The sequence below is a fragment of the Myxine glutinosa genome, chromosome 1 (assembly GCF_964187855.1).
Source record: "Myxine glutinosa chromosome 1, kmMyxGlut1.1, whole genome shotgun sequence".
In the NCBI taxonomy this organism is placed as follows: Eukaryota; Metazoa; Chordata; class Myxini; order Myxiniformes; family Myxinidae; genus Myxine; species Myxine glutinosa.
The window spans coordinates 117,667,684-117,686,426 of NC_136261.1; positions in this window are offsets into that span (position 1 = coordinate 117,667,684).

The window sequence follows — 18,743 nt, forward strand, 5'->3', positions numbered from 1 at the left end:
AAAGTACAATGAAAATATCACTTGCATCAAATGAACAATACATGTGATGGTACCATCATTCCCCAATGCTCTCAAAGCAATAAACTCACGATACGCCAAACGTGAGTGGAATGTAACATTCCCCAAAGTCCGTGCACAAATCCCAACGCGGGGTGAAGGTTGAAGTCATGCAGAGCGACAAGAACAGGCAGTTATTGGCATGGCGGTGGACGAGGAGTTACAAGGTGAGAGGTCAATATGGGAATTGAGCTGATATGGGAACCAATGGCAATCAACACGACGAGGTCGATATGGGAATCCCAACGACCAAACACGATGCACCAAGCGGATGGCCTCTTAGAGGACAAAATGGCGGATCAGCCTGTAATGGAGGCGCTTGCTTTCCCTCCAACAATAGCTCACGCTTGGTGATAAAACCCGAGATGCAAGTTGAATTGCAATCGCAATATGTGACGATGTCACGGACAATCCCTTTCCCGGGAAGCCTCAACTAATTCGTGACCAATATCAAAAAAGTCCGCTCGCAGCCTCAATGCGAGTCACAGCTGTCTGCTCCTATCTCTGCCAATCTCCTCCTCTTCCGGTTTCGTTGCCGCGTTTTTTTCTTTTTCCTCCACAAACATTTCTTTTTACCTTTTACTAAAGTCATCTCCATTTCACACAAAAATCTTAACAACAATACTACCTGAAACTAAAAATCCTACAAGTAAATAATCAACAACAAAGGTGGAAGTGACGGATCCGTAACATGAACCATATAAATGTCCTACTGGTCTCTATTGGTTTCTATGGAATTTTCAACCTGGGTGTGCAGTAGCCTACCTAGTAACCTCAGCCTCACTGGTAGTAAAGTGGATAAACTGATATATTGGATTGATGTGGTGGTGATAAAGTACAGGAATGATGTGCCTAATAGTCAACTCCTGTTTTAAGTTAATTGTTACAGTATTAGAACGGCACTCGGTGGAGCGCATACCTCCGCAAAGCTGAACAGTTTACGTTTTGTATGAACTGATATAGGTCGGATCTGGATCCAGACCTAAACCAAAATCTAAACGTCTTGTTCTTGTCACCTAGCTAACTCATCCACCAAATTTCGTCCGAATCCGTCTATAACTTTTTGAGATATCATGCTCACAGACAAACAGAGAGACAAACAGACAGGGGTGAAAACAAAATATCCATCCACCTTCGGTGACGTATATAATGAGGCATTTGGTGGCTTACCGTTCTCATAACTATGAACTGTCCGGTTCTCTGTCCAAAAATTATCGCACTGATATCGCCCTTCATTTACAGTTAGGCTATGAGCCAGACCCCCCAAATTGACCGGTCGGTACCATACAGATGGAGTAAGGCTCATTGTGATTTTTAGCAAGATATATGTCCCTAGATATGAAAAAAACGTGATAGCAGTGTATAACTCTCGGCCATCTCTGTGTTATCACCCGAAATATTATTATACGCCCGCTTCACTTCGCCAAAAAATGTGATATTTGCTAAAATTGGAATAAATATGTTTTTAAGGACCACAGAGTGCCGAGATCGAGATCGAGATCGTATTTGTTCGAGAGATCATGATAAACCTAGAGTGTGGAGCAAGTTTGCATGCATTGTGAAATTTAATGTCGCTGATGTTACAAACCTACTTTAGGATACTAGCTAATACCAAAAATTACACTGAGATACCAAAAGTAGTAGACGAATAAACCTAAAATGTTCAAAAGCTATGTTTCGTTCCAAAATATCAAAATTAGGGGGTATGGTTGAACATATTTTGAACTTTGCCAAAATATGTGCCCCAAACAACCACCATATTACAAAGTAATGATATATTCCAATGCAGTGGTTCCTTGCGAAGATTTTGAGAGGTCAAATGTTACTCTGGGAGTTTTGATTTTTGAAATATTGACAAAAATGTACAATGTGAATTCTGAACTCGAAGCGATTTCGACCACTTTTTCACTAAATTTAACATATTTTTTGTCATATATAAATATTTTGATAAATAACCCCCACAAATGTTCTATATTTCTATTACTATATTAGTTGGCATCCAGTATGCAAATTATTGGCACTCTGTGGTCCTTAAAAACATATTTATTCCAATTTTAGCAAATATCACATTTTTTGGCAAAGCGAAGCGGGCGTATAATAATATTTCGGGTGATAACACAGAGATGGCCGAGAGTTATACACTGCTATCACTTTTTTTTCATATCTAGGGACATATATCTTGCTAAAAATCACAATGAGCCTTACTCCATCTGTATGGTACCGACCAACCCCCTTGGCTCATAGCCTAAGTGCTGTATATGGGAGTAGCACACAAGAGCACAGCATCCTGTTAATGGGGACGTAAATCACTTAATAAGTCATTTTAAATAACAAAAATCATTTAATGAGTAAATGTATTTGTGTTTTGACGTCAAATATACCTCTGCTCTGAGATGAACCAATGAGTAGAGAGATGGGCAAGTTTGGCCAGTTTGGCATTTCTCTACAGTTGGCTCATGACGAGGGCCAAAAAGGGTACTCAGGCAATTATTGGAAGGCCGAATTATACAAAAATGCGCAATTTGGTGTCTGCATGTCTGTCTGTCTTTTTGATCGCGATACATTTGTTCATTACTTATCCCATCTCAACCAAACTTGACAGGAGGACTAAGAGTTGCACGTCGGAGGTTGTAGCGACTTCATTCGCCCTCCTCCCCAAGAAGGTTTTCCGCCATGGGTGAAATCCATGTTAAGGTGTATATCCGTGTGAAGATAGCTAATTGCGGTGTTTTCCAAGGCCGCTTCGAATAACAAAACTAAAAACAACATTGTTTCGAATAGCATAATAATAACGTTATTATAAAACAATATTAATACTAATAATATCCCCTCTCCCCAAGGGGTTTTTCCTCCTTAGACAAATGTTAACATGTATAAATAAATAGCTTATTGTGGCATTTCGTGGGAGCATCCCTACCAGAAGTAAAAAATATGATAAACCGCAAACACTTATGATTACCCTTTTAAACAGTCGCTACCACGAAACGGGAAGGGAGGAAACCGACGTTCTTGGGGGCATTAAAAGCTTATCACGTCCCCGACAGACTAACGGACCCAAGCCTAGATCTACTGTAATCTATATACCCCAGAGAGGATAAAACATGACCCTTCTTGCCACTCCCATATGGAGTGGGTGTACTAGTTGAGTGATTTAAAATAAGATAAGAATGAAGAGAGGGAAGGTAAGGGGAGTGTGATGAGTTCAGATAAAAATTGGAGTGGGGGGGCTGGAGGGGGTGGGGGGTGGGTAGGGTTTGTCATCAGAGTAAATAGTGGAAAGGAATCATGAGTGCGTTTCATCTGCCAGCATTAGTTGATGAAGAGTAGGCTAGTTATCGCAGGCATCATGGCAAATTACTGCTCAGACTTCCTGTGTCGCAGTGGCGACGCATCCAGCATTGTAGCTCTGGCCAAACAAGCTGGTATGGCAGTACCCATGCTCTGCATATAGCAGGGTACATTATCTGAATCATTGAGTGAGCATAGTGAGAGGTTGAAAATTTTCGTCATATTTGCATATATGATAAATAGATAGCTATTAAACCCCTCTACATTTGGATAATTTCGGAAAGACAAAAAGAAACAAGTGTGGAAATACAAGCCAGATGTAGATATATCACAATCTAGTATGCACCCAGAAAATGCTCTTTAGCCCATTTTAGCCTCTTTCTCCCACGAAACAGTGGGAGACAAGGTTTTCAACCGTCTGTGTGTGTGTGTGTGTGTGTGTGTGTGTACAATCACAACTGTGTACAAGTGTATATGTAAAATCACGATTCATGTGTGTGTTTGTATGTATACATACAGTGCTTTTAGAAAGTATTCACACCCCTTAACTTATTCACATCTTGTTGTGTTACAGCCTGAATTTAAAATGGCTTGAATTTTAAAAAATCTACACAAATACTCCATAAAGACAAAGTGAAAACATGTTTTAAAATGTTTTTTTTTACAGATTTATTGAAAATGAAATGCACAAATATCAAATTTACATAAGTATTCATCTCCCTGAGTCAATACTTTGCAGAAGCACCTTTGGCAGTAATTACAGCTTTGAGCCTTATTGGATATGTCTGTTATCAGCTTTGCACATCTGGATTTGGGGAGTTTCTCCCATTCTTTCTTGCAGATTTGCTCAGCTCTGTCAAGTTGGATGGGGGAGCATAGGTGAACAGCAACCTTCAAGTCTTTCCACAGATTCTCAATGGGATTCAAGTCTGGGCTTTGGCTGGGCCGCTCAAGAACATTCACGTTCTTGTTCTGCAACCATTCCAATGTTGCTTTGGCTGTTTGCTTGGGGTTATTGTCCTGTTGGAACGTAAAATCTTTGCCGTAGTGTAAGGCCTTTTGCATTCTGTAGCAGGTCCTTCGCAAGGATTTGCCTGTATTTGGCTCCATTCATTGTTCGCTCTTTCCTTTCAAGTCCACCAGTCCCTGACGCTGAAAAGCATCCCCATAGCATAATGCAGCCACAACTATGCTTCATGGTAGGGATGGTGTTAGATGGGTGAAGAACTGTGCTTGGGTTCCGCCAGACATAGCGCTTTGTATTCAGGCCAAAGTGTTCAATTTTCGTCTCATCAAACCACATAATCTTTGGCCTCGTGCTCTCAGTCTTTCACATGCCTTTTTGCAAACCCAAGGTATGCTGTCATGTGCCTTTTTCTCAGGAGTTGCTTCCATCTGGCCACTCTCAAATAAAGTCTCGATTTGTGAAGTGCTGCAGAGACTGTTGTCCTTCTGGCAGGTTCTCCCATCTCAGGCAAGGAACTCTATATTTCTGTCAGAATGGTCATTTTGTTCTTGGTCACCTCCTGAACCAAGGTCCTTCTTGCCTGGTTCCTCAGTATAGTTAGACAGCCAGATCTAGGTAGAGTCTTGGTAGTTCCATATTCTTCCATTTCCTAATGATGGAGCTCACTGTGCTCTTGGGAACTTTCAACACTCTAGAAATTGTTTTGTTCCCTTCCCCAGTTCTATACCTCCTCACAATTCTATCTCGGAGTTCTACGGACAGTTCCTTGGACTTCATGGTATAATTTCTGCTCGAACATGCACCGTCAACTGTGGGACCTTATACAGAAAGGTGTGTTTCTTTCTAAATTGGCCACAGGTGGACTTCAATCAAGCGATGGAGATCTCAAGATTGATCAAAGGAAATTGGATGCACCTGAGCTCAATTTGGAGTGTCATGGCAAAGGGGTTGAATACCTATTGACTCAAGATATTTCAGCTTTTAATTTTTAATTATTTTGCAATGTTTCGAAAAAATAATTCCACCTTGACATTATGGGGTATTATGTGTGGATTTGTGACAAAAAAATCAATTTAATCCATTTACAATTCAGGCTGTAACACAACAAAATGTCAAAACTAGAACGGGCACTCGGTAGAGCGCATACCTTCGCCGCAGCTACTGTTCTGTACTTGGCATGGGAGTGTAGGGAACAGAACAACAAAAATACGATTTTGACCTTTTCGTGACCTTGACCTTGACCTTTGACCCGATTGCTCCCAAAATCTAATCAAATGTGTCCCGTATAATAACCAATCATCCCACCAAATTTCATGCAATTCGGTTGAATACTTTTTGAGTTATGCGAATAACATACACACACACACACAGACATACAAATAAATACACAGCGATCAAAACATAACCTTCCGCTTTTGCGAAGGTAAAAAGTCAAGGTGTGTGTCAACACTTTCTGAAGGGACTGCAATCTGCAGGTGTATTATCACCTGAGCTTTTGTTATCAATTTCTCAACAAACCCTTATTATGAGAATATGGTGAATGAAAATTAAGAATTTTTACATATTTCTTTTAGCTGTTGATTTTTTCAGGTTTAATTGGACGACTGTACAAAGTGGACGTGGATATTTGCCACGTTTTGCATTTACACAATTGTGATGCTTTGCATTTTGAGATGCTTTCTAGTTATCTTATTACTTCCGCCTCCTAAACTGGACAGGGGTTATGTTTTCACCTTGTCTGTTTGTTTGTGAATAAGATCGCTCAAAAAGATATGGCCGGATTGGGCGAAATTCGGTGGAGCGGTTGGACATGTGACGAGAACGAATTGGTTAGATTTTGGTAAATATCCGAATCCAGATCTGAGAATTTTTACAGTGATTCTTCACCATTGAGAGATGGGGCCAAAAGCGGCATATAGCACGATATCTCAAAAAGTTTTGGACGGATTCGGATGAAATTTGGTGGACATGTTGGGTGTGTGACAATGACAAATTGATTCGATTTTGGTTCAGATCAGCAGATGCAGATACGGCCTGTTATTGGGCTCCAAAACGTAAACGTGGCGGAGGTATGCGGTCTACCGGGTACCGCTCTAGTTTATTCTGCATTTACACAATTATTCCGTTTTAATGTGTTTAATAACATATATTTCGCTAAAACCTGAACAATGACTTCACACTGCACATTGTTACATCTGTGCTGTAGCCATTCCCTCGTACTTTTCAAAGCCACGTGGACTCTCGGGCATATGTTATACGACAATATATTCGTAGTTTGGCTTATACACTTGCAAGTACTGTATATATACAAGGAAGTTGGACACAGAAGGCCATTTGGCCCATCATGCCTATCTATGCCCAGAATATCCCATGGTGGAAAATGCTGGAGAATGCAAAAAGTTGCATGTTTTTTTGATTACAATGTCAGAAGTCTCAGGGAAGGGAGGTGGGGTGAAAGGTTGAGGGGTGTGAAAGGGCAGTGGATTGTGGGGCTGGTGGTCGAGGAAATGGTGAATTCATGCTTCAAAACCCTGCTAAGAAGACAAGTGGTTGGGTGACATGCACCGAATTTTCTCTGAGGAGGCCCACCACACTCTTCATTTCCTGGATCCACACCTGGTCTCGTCCTGGTTTTTACATTTGGATTTTTTGACTTTTTTGACATACCCCAGTAACTGATACAAGAAGACAAGTTACAATAGATTAAAAAGTAATGGTATGTGTATGTTTGCAGCAGTAGTAGTAGTAGTAGTAGTACTAGTAGTAGTAGTGGTAGTAGTAGTGGTAGTAGTAGTAGTGGTAATAGTAGTGGTAGTGGTATTATTAGTGGTAGTGGTAGGAGTAGTGATAGTAGCAGTAGTGATAGTAGCGATAGTAGTAGTTGTAGTGGTAATAGTAGTTGTAGTAGTAGTGGTAGTAGTAGTGGTCGTAGTAGTAGTGGTAGTAGTAGTCATAGTGGTATTAGTGGTAGTAGTAATCGTGCTAGTAGTGGTAGTAGTAGTAGTGGTAGTCGTGGTAGTAGTAGTGGTAGTAGTAGTCTTAGTATTAGTAGTAGTAGTAGTAGTAGTAGTAGTGATAGTAGTGGTGGTAGTGGTAGTAGTAGTAGTAATGGTAGTAATAGCAGTGGTAGAAGTAGTGATAGTAGTAGTAGAGATAGTAGTGGTATTAGTGGTAGAGGTAGTAGTGGTAGTCGTTGTAGTAGTAGTGGTAGTGGTGGTGGTAGTAGTAGTAGTAGTAGTAGTAGTAGTAGTGGTAGTAGTAGTCATAGTAGTAGTAGTGGTAGTTGTAGTAGTAGTAGTGGTAGTGGTAAAAGTAGTCATAGTAGTAGTAGAGGTAGTAGTAGTGGTAGTCGTGGTAGTAGTAGTGGTAGTAGTAGTGGTAGTGGTAGTAGTAGTCATAGTAGTAGTAGAGGTAGTAGTAGTAGTGATAGTAGTGGTCGTAGTAGTAGTAGCAATGGTAGTCGTGGTCGTAGTAGTAGTAATGGTAGTAATAGTAGTGGTAGTAGTAGTGATAGTAGTAGTAGTGGTAGTAGTAGTGATAGTCGTTGTAGTAGTAGTAGTAGTGGTAGTAGTAGTAGTAGTGGTTATTATATCAAAGTAAATTGTATGCTTTGATCTGAAAACCAAACCTCGATGATTAACAACATCTCAATTAAAGTGATGAAACATTTTTGGTTGTAATGTTGTATCAAGTTATAATACGGAACAATTATAAATGTCGCAGGTGCAGACACCAGCGATGCAAATAACCAGAACAAGCTTGAAAGCCTGCTGCTGGCCAAGCTGCCCCAACAGGGTCGTAAAGCCATTGGCAGCAGGGAATCGACAGAATTGCTGGATCAGATAAAGAGGTGGAGAAAACAACAATATTGCAACAAAACAAAGTTCGTATCACATTTTGGTTTCCAGATCGGTGAAAGCAAATGCTGGGGATTCTGAAGAGGCACGTTGATTATAAAGGTGTATAATAAATAATGAAATGTGATATCTTTCAGATATCCATCCATCCGGTGTACCCCTTAACAATGGAGTAGGTACTGGTACTGGCAGAGCAAATCTCGCCACAAGGAAGTGCAGGTTTATGGAATGCCTTCCCACCGGGGTTGGGATTAAAGCCTGCAACCACCAGATTAAAATACAGAACCTCGACCCATTGAATTAACCTTTTCAGAATTGCATCATTGAGCAAAAAAAACAAAATCCTCATTTGATTGGTTTATTGAAATCCTCATTTGATTGGTTTATTAAAAAGTAGGAAATGAAGACTGGAAGAGAACAAAGTAGAATATGAAAGCAGCAATCCATGATGCAAATGAGTGAGAGCATACTAATAGAGTGAGTGGTATCCCCAAGAGCCTGGGACCGTGGTCGCAATCTGGGCGAGTGTCGCCTCGCCCTAGGGTTGGGCTGGGGTGCCCAATGACCACGGCAGCTGCCCATGGGCCGACCACAGAAACACGCTTTTCTCATGCAAATCTAGGCCGAGCACGCCGCACGCCGGCCGGGACGCGTTAATTGCAGATGGGGCGGTACAAGCAATTTATTAAGCAGACGGCTTGTAATTTCCAGTTAACTTAACCCGATCCCCTTAATTAAAACATCTTCTCTCGTTTACGATGTGGATATAAGTAGTTCCCTCGGGGTTCGTTTCTCTGAGCTTCCAGATGGCGAGGGAGAAGAAGGCTAATTTGTGTCTCTCTCTCCCCCTCCTCTCTCTCTCTCTCTCTCTCTCTCTCTCTCTCGCCCTCTCTCGGTGTCTATCTGCTGCCTAGTTTGGCGACCTTTAGACACAATGGAGGCTGTGGACCCACTGCTCGGAGGGCTTCCGGGATTAATGGTCGATACCTCATTGATGAACGGAGCCCAGCTAATGATTTGAATAGTCTAAAATCAGCCATTCAACAAAGGCTGATGGAATTCTTAAAAGATTCTCTTTCTCCCTCCCTCCCTCTCCCTCTCTCTTTCTCTCTCCCCCCTCTCTCTCCCTCTCTCCCTATCTCTCTAACCCCTTCTCCCTCTATCTCTCTCCCTTCTCTCACCCTATCTTACTCCCTCTCTCTCTCTCTCTCTCTCTCCTTCTCTCCCCCCCCTCTCTCACCCTCTCTATCTCTCTCACCCCCTCTCCCTCTCTATCTCCCTTTCCCTCTTTCTCTCTCTCTGTACTGATCCTAAGAGATTTCTTTATCAGGTATAAGTAATATGGTTTTTTTTCTTAAGATTTTTTTTTCAGGTTATAGTCTTTTCTTTCAGGTTATAAACATTTCAGGTTATTGTCAAGCTCGATTGCTTAAGTTTTGGAATAAGTATCTACCTTACTTCACAAGGCCTGTACGGTCCTTAAAAAATGTCCAAAATGGCTTGTAAGTGGTAGTTTTGAGCTCCTGCCATCATGTGTGAAAATGATAAATTGTTACCTATTTTTTGTCTGCTAAAATTTGAGAACTGTTGTTGGACCCATCAATATACCCATCATATCATGAAAGATGATTCTAATGTGAGATGGTTACCATGTATCATTTTTGTTTTTCCAAATGCTTTTGAAAATAGATTTTAGCATCGTGGACGAGTTGAACAACAGAGGGTTGAGAACGTAACTAATGATAGTGGGAAGGACAAGAAAAGCAGACGATTGCCTGACACACAGATATAACGAGGAAGAGTATAAAAGTTGACGCGAGGGTGTAATGAAAGGTAATGATGAGCTGACATATGAAATGACAAAAAAATGGAAGAGGCAGGATTGAGCAGAAGTCAAATGATGGCCACAGATGGGAAGCAAGGTGATGAAAGAGTGAAGGGAGCTGTCGTTTTGCACTTAGGTAAGCAAACTGGGAGTGGGTCAGGTGCTGCTTATCACGGGTGTGCTCAACCAAGCAGGGCTGAAGAGGGGATGGATGATCTGGAGAGGGATGATAGAGAACAATACCATAGCACAGGTATTTTAACAATACGAGACGCGAAAAAGTTTTTTTTTAAAGGTTTTTTTTTTAATGTTCCTGCAGCCCAACCACATTTACAGCTTACTTTAATCCACGATTCAAACAATTTACCTCTGAGATAACAAGCTAAAGTGAGTGCACCTACCAACTCCATCCCTGAAATTTATTTGTTACTTCTCAAATAAAATCAGGTATTATTTATAACAGAAGAGGTGGGGATGTTAGAGGTGTATTGTCAAAGATTTTGCTGTTTTGTATCCTCAACAAGTAGAAACAATATTCCGAAGCAAACTGTACTAGTACGATATAATGTATTTTAAATTTTTTACCACCATTAATGCATCATGGGTCTGTTTGGACCCGGGCCAAGCATGATTTTTGTTTCGCTCTATCTTTGTTATAAAAACGTTTTTACCCATGATCTTTCATGTTTGCTTCGAATGAAGGGTAATAAATACATGTTCCTGTATGTGTGTTTTGGGGGGGTTTTTCTTTCAGGATTGGGGGATTTTTTTTTTTTTACCCCCATGAATGCATTTGTGGGTGTTTTTGGACCCGTTTGACATTGTGTATAACAGGTTGTGTTATCACTGGTCACAACCTAACAGGAAGTGGTGACAAGTTAGCCTGCCATTTTGCAGTCCTCTTGCAATCCTTGTTTGTGAGCCTTCAAAAACATTTCCTGTAAGTATAAAAATATAGTCCAACAGTTCATCTTGTTATATCCATCGGAATTATGCACATATGGTTTGCACAATTGAAACATTGTTTGTGTGCTGAATTTATATTCCCAGCTCAATCGGCCTTGTCTGCTATCGAGTGTCATAGGGCACCTGTTGACACAATTGTGTTATGTGGCATCACTGTGGATGAGCAACTGGTACTGTTCAGAGGCCGTTGTAAATTTATCCAATATATGCCGAGCAAACCGGCAAAATATGGCATCAAGATATTTTGGGCTTGTGATGCATACACAGGTAGACAGCCTGGGCAAGCCGTGCAAAAAACCTAGGATCAAATGTCCTACATATATTGTGTGGTCCATTGGGGGGTTCAGGACGAAATATCACCATGGACAACTTCTTTACAAGTGTCCGACTTGCTCGGACACTGCTGGAGAAACGTCTGACGCTTGTGGGAACTCTTAAGAAAAATAAGGCCGATATCCCTGCACTGATGGCAGCCAGAAAGGACAGAGAACGTCACAGCAGCGAATTTGGATTCAATTAAAATCTAACTATGGTGAACTATGTCCCAAGACCCAACAAAGCCGTAATTTTGCTCTGCACACTACACCATGACAAGGCGATCATGGAAGGAGCGAGCAGGAAAAAAAAAGCTATTCTGGGGAAGCAAACATTCTTCATGCCAAGTTTGAGCCCTGTGGGTCAAAGTGTGTGGAAGATACATCAGAACACATAACACACACACACACACATTCAGCGATGCTATATAAAGGGGGGGGGGGGGAGGGGGAATTTGGAATGTAATAATTAAATAATAATACTAAAAATAAAAAATAAAAAATCCAAAATAAAACAGCAATAAAGAAAATTACATGTTATTGGTTTGTTTTTACCAACAATAACCTAAACACTAAACCGGTCCAAAAAGACCCCCAAATGCATGAATGGGGTAAAATTTTAAAAAAGCATTCTCTCCGACCCTGAAAAAAAAACAACCAAAACACACACAGGAATATGTATTACCCTTTATTCAAAGCACATATGAAAGATCATGGGTAAACACGTTTTTATAACAAAGTTATCACAAAAACAATATCATGACCCCAGGCAATGTGATGGGATAAAAATTTAAAAAATTCCCCCAATCCTGAACGAAAAACAAAATCCAGACACACAGGGACATGCACTACCCTTTCTTCGAAGCATATATGAAAGATCTTGCATAAAAACGTTTTTACAACAAAGTTATAGCGAAACAAAAACACAGCATAGCCTGAGGGCATAAAAGACCCACTAATGGAAGAGTAGGGGTATCGTACCTGAATGCATCCTAGGGTTAAAGGTCGCCAGTCAGCCATTTTTGGTCAGATTACAAAACAATCTTCTGCATATGTATACTCTCATGTATTGTGTTTGTGCCAAGTTTGAACAAAATCGGTCCATGCATGTCCGAGAAATTGTTGGCGACACGTTTAAGTAATGAAATGGCCGCCAGTCGGCCATATTGGATCTTATCTCGAAAATAAATGACGTGCATATGTAAGCCATCATTACCTATCTGTGTGCAATGTTTTAGTAAGTTCGGTAAATGCATGTCCGAAAATGGTTGAGGACGTCTTTAATATCAGGGTTTTTTTACAACTAAAATGGCCGCCAGTCCACCAGTCGGCCATCTTTGATCAGACCGCAAAATAAAGTGAGGTGCATGCTTATGCCATCGTGTATTCTGCTTTTGGCAAGTTTGAACAAAATCAGACCATGCATGGTCAAGAAATGGTTGGGGATACGATTAAATAATGAAATGACGGCCAGTCGGCCATATTGGATCTTATCTCAAAAATAAATGACATGCATATGTAAGGCATCATTCCTTATCTGTGAGCCAAGTTTGAACAAGATCGCTAAATGTATATGCGAGAAATGGTTGAGGACATGTTCAACATCAGGTTGTTTACAACTAAAATGACCGCCAGTTGGCCATCTTTAATCGCACCGTGAAACAAAATGATGTGCATATGTTATACCGCCATGTGTTGTCTTTATGCCAAGTATGAACAAAATCGGTCCATACATGTCTTAGATATGGTTGCAGACGCATGCCCGGACGGATGAATGGACAGATGGACGAGACACAATCCATAAGCCCCCGTTTCAGACCAAGTCCAACGGGGGCTAAAAAGCTATAAAGCAAACATTGAAACAGAGTGTATAATTTGGGAATTTAAAGATGGAGAAACAGCAGGAGAAATGAAAAGATGAGAAATTAATTCCATGACAGCAACAAAAGAGCAAATATCAGAGAAGTTCCAAACTGGGAATATGGATTCAGGCAATGGGGTGAAGATTCCTCAGAAGATCTGAATGAAGCAGACATGGAGAAGATATAGGAACAGGCAGAAGGAGCAAGACCAAAAAACGGGCAGTGTTATGGTGGAAAATGTACCTACAGATACCTCATAAATACCAGAAATACTAAACCAGACATGCGTCCACTCCGAGTCTGGGAAGCCGGCGGTTCAAGCACCGTCTGAGTCGTACCAAAGACTTTAGAATTTGGTACATGCTTCTTCCTTGCTTGACGCTCAGCATTTAATAGGAAAACAGCACAGACAATCTCCATAGGTTGGTATATCCATAGGGAGGAGGAAGTTCTTCCTTAGTAGCTGCTTCCAAACGTTCCTTTCCTCAGATGCTGTTCCAACAACTGGAACATGTGATTCAGTCCTGGCAAATCTGTCATTCTCACCCGTTCTCTCTGAAATGATCATCGAAAGAACCCATGGATCCATCTATTTCCACAATCAAATTCGGGAAAAGTTCAGTCTCTCAAACGTTTAGGTTTCCCCATTAATCTAGAACCTCTCGTGGGATGAAAATGTACAGTACCGAAGGGAAGCCTCTGTCGTTCTAAGTCTGTCCTTGCTAAAGCTAAACTTCTATTCTGTGTTGGTTGGTAGACCCACTCTTTGCACCGCTTCTGGATTATGTGGAATACAAATCTCTCGATAATATTGCTATCTCACAAAGAAGCATAAGTACAAAGCCTGCTGCACCCCTCTCCATGCAGACAGGTTTGCTTGGCATATTTTCTACCCCCTCCCTTCATCTTGCTTCCTCTGCTCTTTCATCCCTCCATCCCTCCCCAGTTACACCATGTCACACCCATTGTTCCATAAATCCCCTCCTTCTGAAAGTGCTTGTGGAACATTCTTCATCAGCCATTTTAATCCCACTTTCCCATTCAGGGCTTAAAGTTAGCAGTGCAACACCATCTCAGGTGGTATTGGTTATCTTTTCTATCCTGACATTTTCTTGTTATCTTTTTCATCCAATTGTTAACACCTCCAACCATATTGGTGATATTTTCCATACTTGTTAACATTTCCCTGCCTCAACGCATCTACTTGCAGGTTGCTATGTTCCCTTCACTCTTTTCTCTCCTCCTCCCATTCAGTCAATCCTTTGATGTGTTCATTGTCTCCATTGCACAGCTGTCGTTGCATGCTCTTCGACCCTCTGTCACCTTGCTCTTTCCTGAGCTTATAGGCAAACATTTCAAAGGTAGAACCAATCCTGGACAGATTGCCTCTCCATCAAAAATATATAATGAGCAAGTGCTTCCTAATTATATACATTTTTTTGAAACGGTCAAAGAAACCCATCCATCGATTTCCACATTCAGCCTCGGGAAAAAGTTCAGTCTCAAACTATAAGGACTATAATATATGTTTCATATGGCTGTGTCTTTTAGCTTAAGAAGGCTTGTGGACCACAAGTGAAACATCACCTGAGATTGACCCCAACCACCTCAACCTAACTAATGTCAAACAAACCTAAAATATATGTATATGTATATATGTGTACATATATTTTTTGTTTGTTTGACATTAGTTAGGTTGAGGTGGTGAGATGTTAGAGTTTGTTATTAGAGTGAGATGTGCATGGAAGAAGTTTCGGGAACTGAGGGGCGTGCTGACGAGGAGGGGAGTGTCGTTGAATCTGAAGGGAAAGGTGTATGCTGCATGTGTGAGAAGTGTTGTGATTTATGGAAGCGAGACATGAGTAATGAACGAAGAGCAGCAACGAAGGCTGGAAAGGGTGGAAATGCGAATGGTTCGGTGGATGTGTGGAGTATCGTTGAGAGAGAGGAAGACAAATGATGAATTGCGAAAGATGATGGGAATAGAGCCTGTGATGGATGCTGTGAAGAGAAACAGTTTGAGATGGTTTGGTCATATGTTGAGGAAAGATGAAAGTGACTGGTTGAGAAGAGTGATGGAAATGAATGTAGAAGGAAGTAGAGGACGGGGAGACCGAGAAAGACTTGGCTAAAGATGTTGGAAGAAGAAATGCTGGCAAGGGGGTTAACAAGGGAAGATGCAGAAAATAGGGCAAAATGGAGAAGATTGTCATGGGGACCGCAAGGCTCACCCCCGCTCTTGCAGGAAAAATGGCCTTAAAATGCCTGTTGGTGTTTGTTGTTGTATATATATATATATATATATATATATTGTTACGGTAATGGGGACGGCGCCCCCTGGCACACACTCATCGTTCGCACACTTCATCAACACACCTCCTCACGCCCACTCCTCGGTCACATCCTCTGTGACAACCATGGGTGTGCACTCTTCTGCACACCCGATCATGCGCTTCAATGTGCCTTCTCGCACCCGTGCCACCACCAACTCAGGTGTACATTCCCACACGCGCTCAACCATTCCAGGTGTGCATTCTTTCTCACTTGCCACAACCGACTCGCACTCCATGTCACTCTCACCACCACACTCTGTCGTGCATTCACTCTCACTCTTGGCAGCGCACTCACTCCTCAGCGCACACTTTTTCCTCACACACACCTCCGTTCCACACCTTTCTCGTGCACCTTCTTGCGCACCCTCTCCCGTTACGTCCTCCGTAACACTCACCACAAGTGTGCACTCTTCTGCACACCCAATCATCACCGCACACCCTTGCTCACCAATACTCCTTGCACTCCCCATAATCGGACCTCCTTGCACACCTCCTCTTTCCACACACTCTGCACCTGTCGCACACCTCACTAGCGGCCTCTCACGAACGCCCGGGTCTAAACCAACACCCAAACTCACTGAATCTCCCCTCACACCATATACATTCCCGAGCATATCGCCACTCACCTCGGCACCTCTTCTTCGCTCCTTCTCTGCCACCTGCAAACTCTTTATTTGGTCAGTAAACACATCATCACGACTTGAGCACAGACCTTGCACCAATTCCATTACTTCCTTCTTCAGCTCCTTCTTAGTTTCCCTCCGTCTCTTTTTAATTTCACTTACCCCCTCTTCCACTTCCTCTAATTTTTGTTTTACCTCCTATATTTCCCGGTGCGCCCCTTCAATTTCTTCCTCTAAGGCTACCTTCGTCATTTCTATGTGCGTTCTGACTTCCCGTTCTTTTGTCTCCATTGCCTCTGTCACCTCTTCTAACCTCTTCGTCAGTCCCTCATGCACCGTCTGACATTCCTTCTTCGTCGCTATTAACTCCTTCTTTATTTCCTTCTGCGTCACCTTCAACCCCCCTATTACCACAGTGTTCTTTTCCACCTGCTCCTCTAACTCCTTTTGTCCCACCGTCAGCTGCTCTACTCCCCGCGTCAGGTGTTCTATTCCCCCCTGTAACCTAGCCGTACTATTCCTCACCTCTTTCTCCATGCACTCCTCACCCCGCTTTACCCTCCTCGCATACGCCCGCGACCTCTTCGCCCACTCCACGCCTTATCTCCTCCCCCATCTCTCCAATCTCTTTGGTAGATGCCGCCTTCATCTGTTCCAAATCATTCCTCTGGGCATCCAATTTACCTTCCAACCCGATTTTCACCTCGTCTATCTGATTCCCCATCTGTTTAATTTCCCGGGCGGATTGCTCCCCTATTTCCCTCAATTTGCCTTCCATCTTGTCTTCTAGCCCCGTTAACCCATTCTTCACACCTTTCATCCCGTTGTCTAACCCCTCAAATTTGGCTTCCAGCCCCCCGATTTTTCTGTCGACCCCCCCGATCTGGCTTCCCATGTCATGTCTCAATTCCCCGATTTGGCTTTCCATATCATTCCTCAATTCCCCAATTTGGTTTTCTAATCCCCCAAATTTACTGTCCAACTTCCTAATTTGGGCACTGGTACCCCTTGCTTTGTCCCTCATTTTATCCATCTTTGCATCCAGTTGGGTCAGGAATAATCTAAAATCAAACCCGACTGGCACAGCGGCCCCAGCCGCCACTGCGGGCTCGACCTCCGCGGCGCCGCCATCTTGTGCGTCTGAAACCCCAGCTACCGAATCCTCATTGCCTTCCTCCTCCCATTCCTCTCCAGGATCCTGGGTTGCCTCCAAACCCTCTTCTAGCTCCCCTGCCAGCATCCGATCACCTTGATCATCCATGGCACGATTTAAATTTAGGATGTTAAACAAAATTTCGGCCGTTTGTAAATTTTGACAAATGTTTTTGATGTTTTTTAAAAATTTGGTTCGCGTCCAAATCCCACTCCTGACACCAATTGTTACGGTAATGGGGACGGCGCTCCCCTGACCAAAGGGGGGGGGGTTAATCCCCCTTGTATTTTGCACTGGCCGTCTCCGATCCTGAAGCTACCCCGCTCCCCTGTGGGGTGGGATTGGCCGAGGTGATTGGTCAGGGGATTCCCGTACACCTCCGCCAATCCCTCCACAAAGCAGGTGGGTAACTCCACTCGGATCCCGGACAAGATGGAGTTTGCCGAGCGGTTTAGCAATCCGAAATGCGAGCCGTTAACAAGTACTAACCCGATTCATAAGCGTTTGGCCGAAATCGCGCCACAGGAACTCAATGGGGAAATCTCTAAAGCGATCGGATCAGAAAGAAGAAACCAAAGGGAAGAAAGAACAGATATTTATTAACTACTATTTACACAAACCAAAGAAGAGAAGAAACGAAGGTCATTTACAGAAGGAGCAGATACACAGTGCAAATCCTTAGCTTAGACAGTCTTACTTATACCCAGACAGGACAACACAAACAGACTCACACGAATGGGGAATTGCAGGTTGGATTGGCTGGAGGGAGAAGAAAGTGGGACCACAGGGCTGGAGGGATGACGTTCGATCCCGTACAGGACGGCAGGGTTGATGCGAGCGGCCGCCGACTCTCCGCGCTCGGGTCCACACAGCAAGGTTTGCTTGAAGCAGCACGTTAGAGCTGCACGCGGCTGGGGGCTGTTTGAAACAGCGTCCCTCCTCTCACTCATACCTCTCGCAAGCGCCTTCCTCCTCAGAACCCAACTCGGTCAATGCCCCTCCCTCCACGTATCTCTCAGTGCGTGCTCCCTCAATCATCTGGTGGTGGGGGCTTCCCGTAACGGGTTATATAGCCACGCCCTGGAACCTTCACGAACCTGCTCGATCTTTCTGGTCACGCCCTACCAAGCCATGCCCACCGATTCCTGGTTGGTCATAAGGGCTTTCTGGCTCCAACTTTTGATGACGATGGGCGGGCCACGCCCTTCTTCTCCTAGCTGACCGCGTGCGTAATGGAGTCTGAATGCTGCTGGAAATGTAGGCGCACGCTGCTGGCAATGTAGTTTCTGGGCTATCGATAAGGGGATCTATCTTATTTGATTTGGTGCAACGTAAGATCGACTAATGGGAACATAGCCTTAACTAGAACACAGAATAACGATATAACTATAGAGAGGTTCTATGATTGGCTACGTCCTTGTACATGGACTAGCTAAGGTGCACTTATTTCAATTAACAGCCAATTAAGGGGAAATCCCTGGTGTTGGGCTAGCGGCTA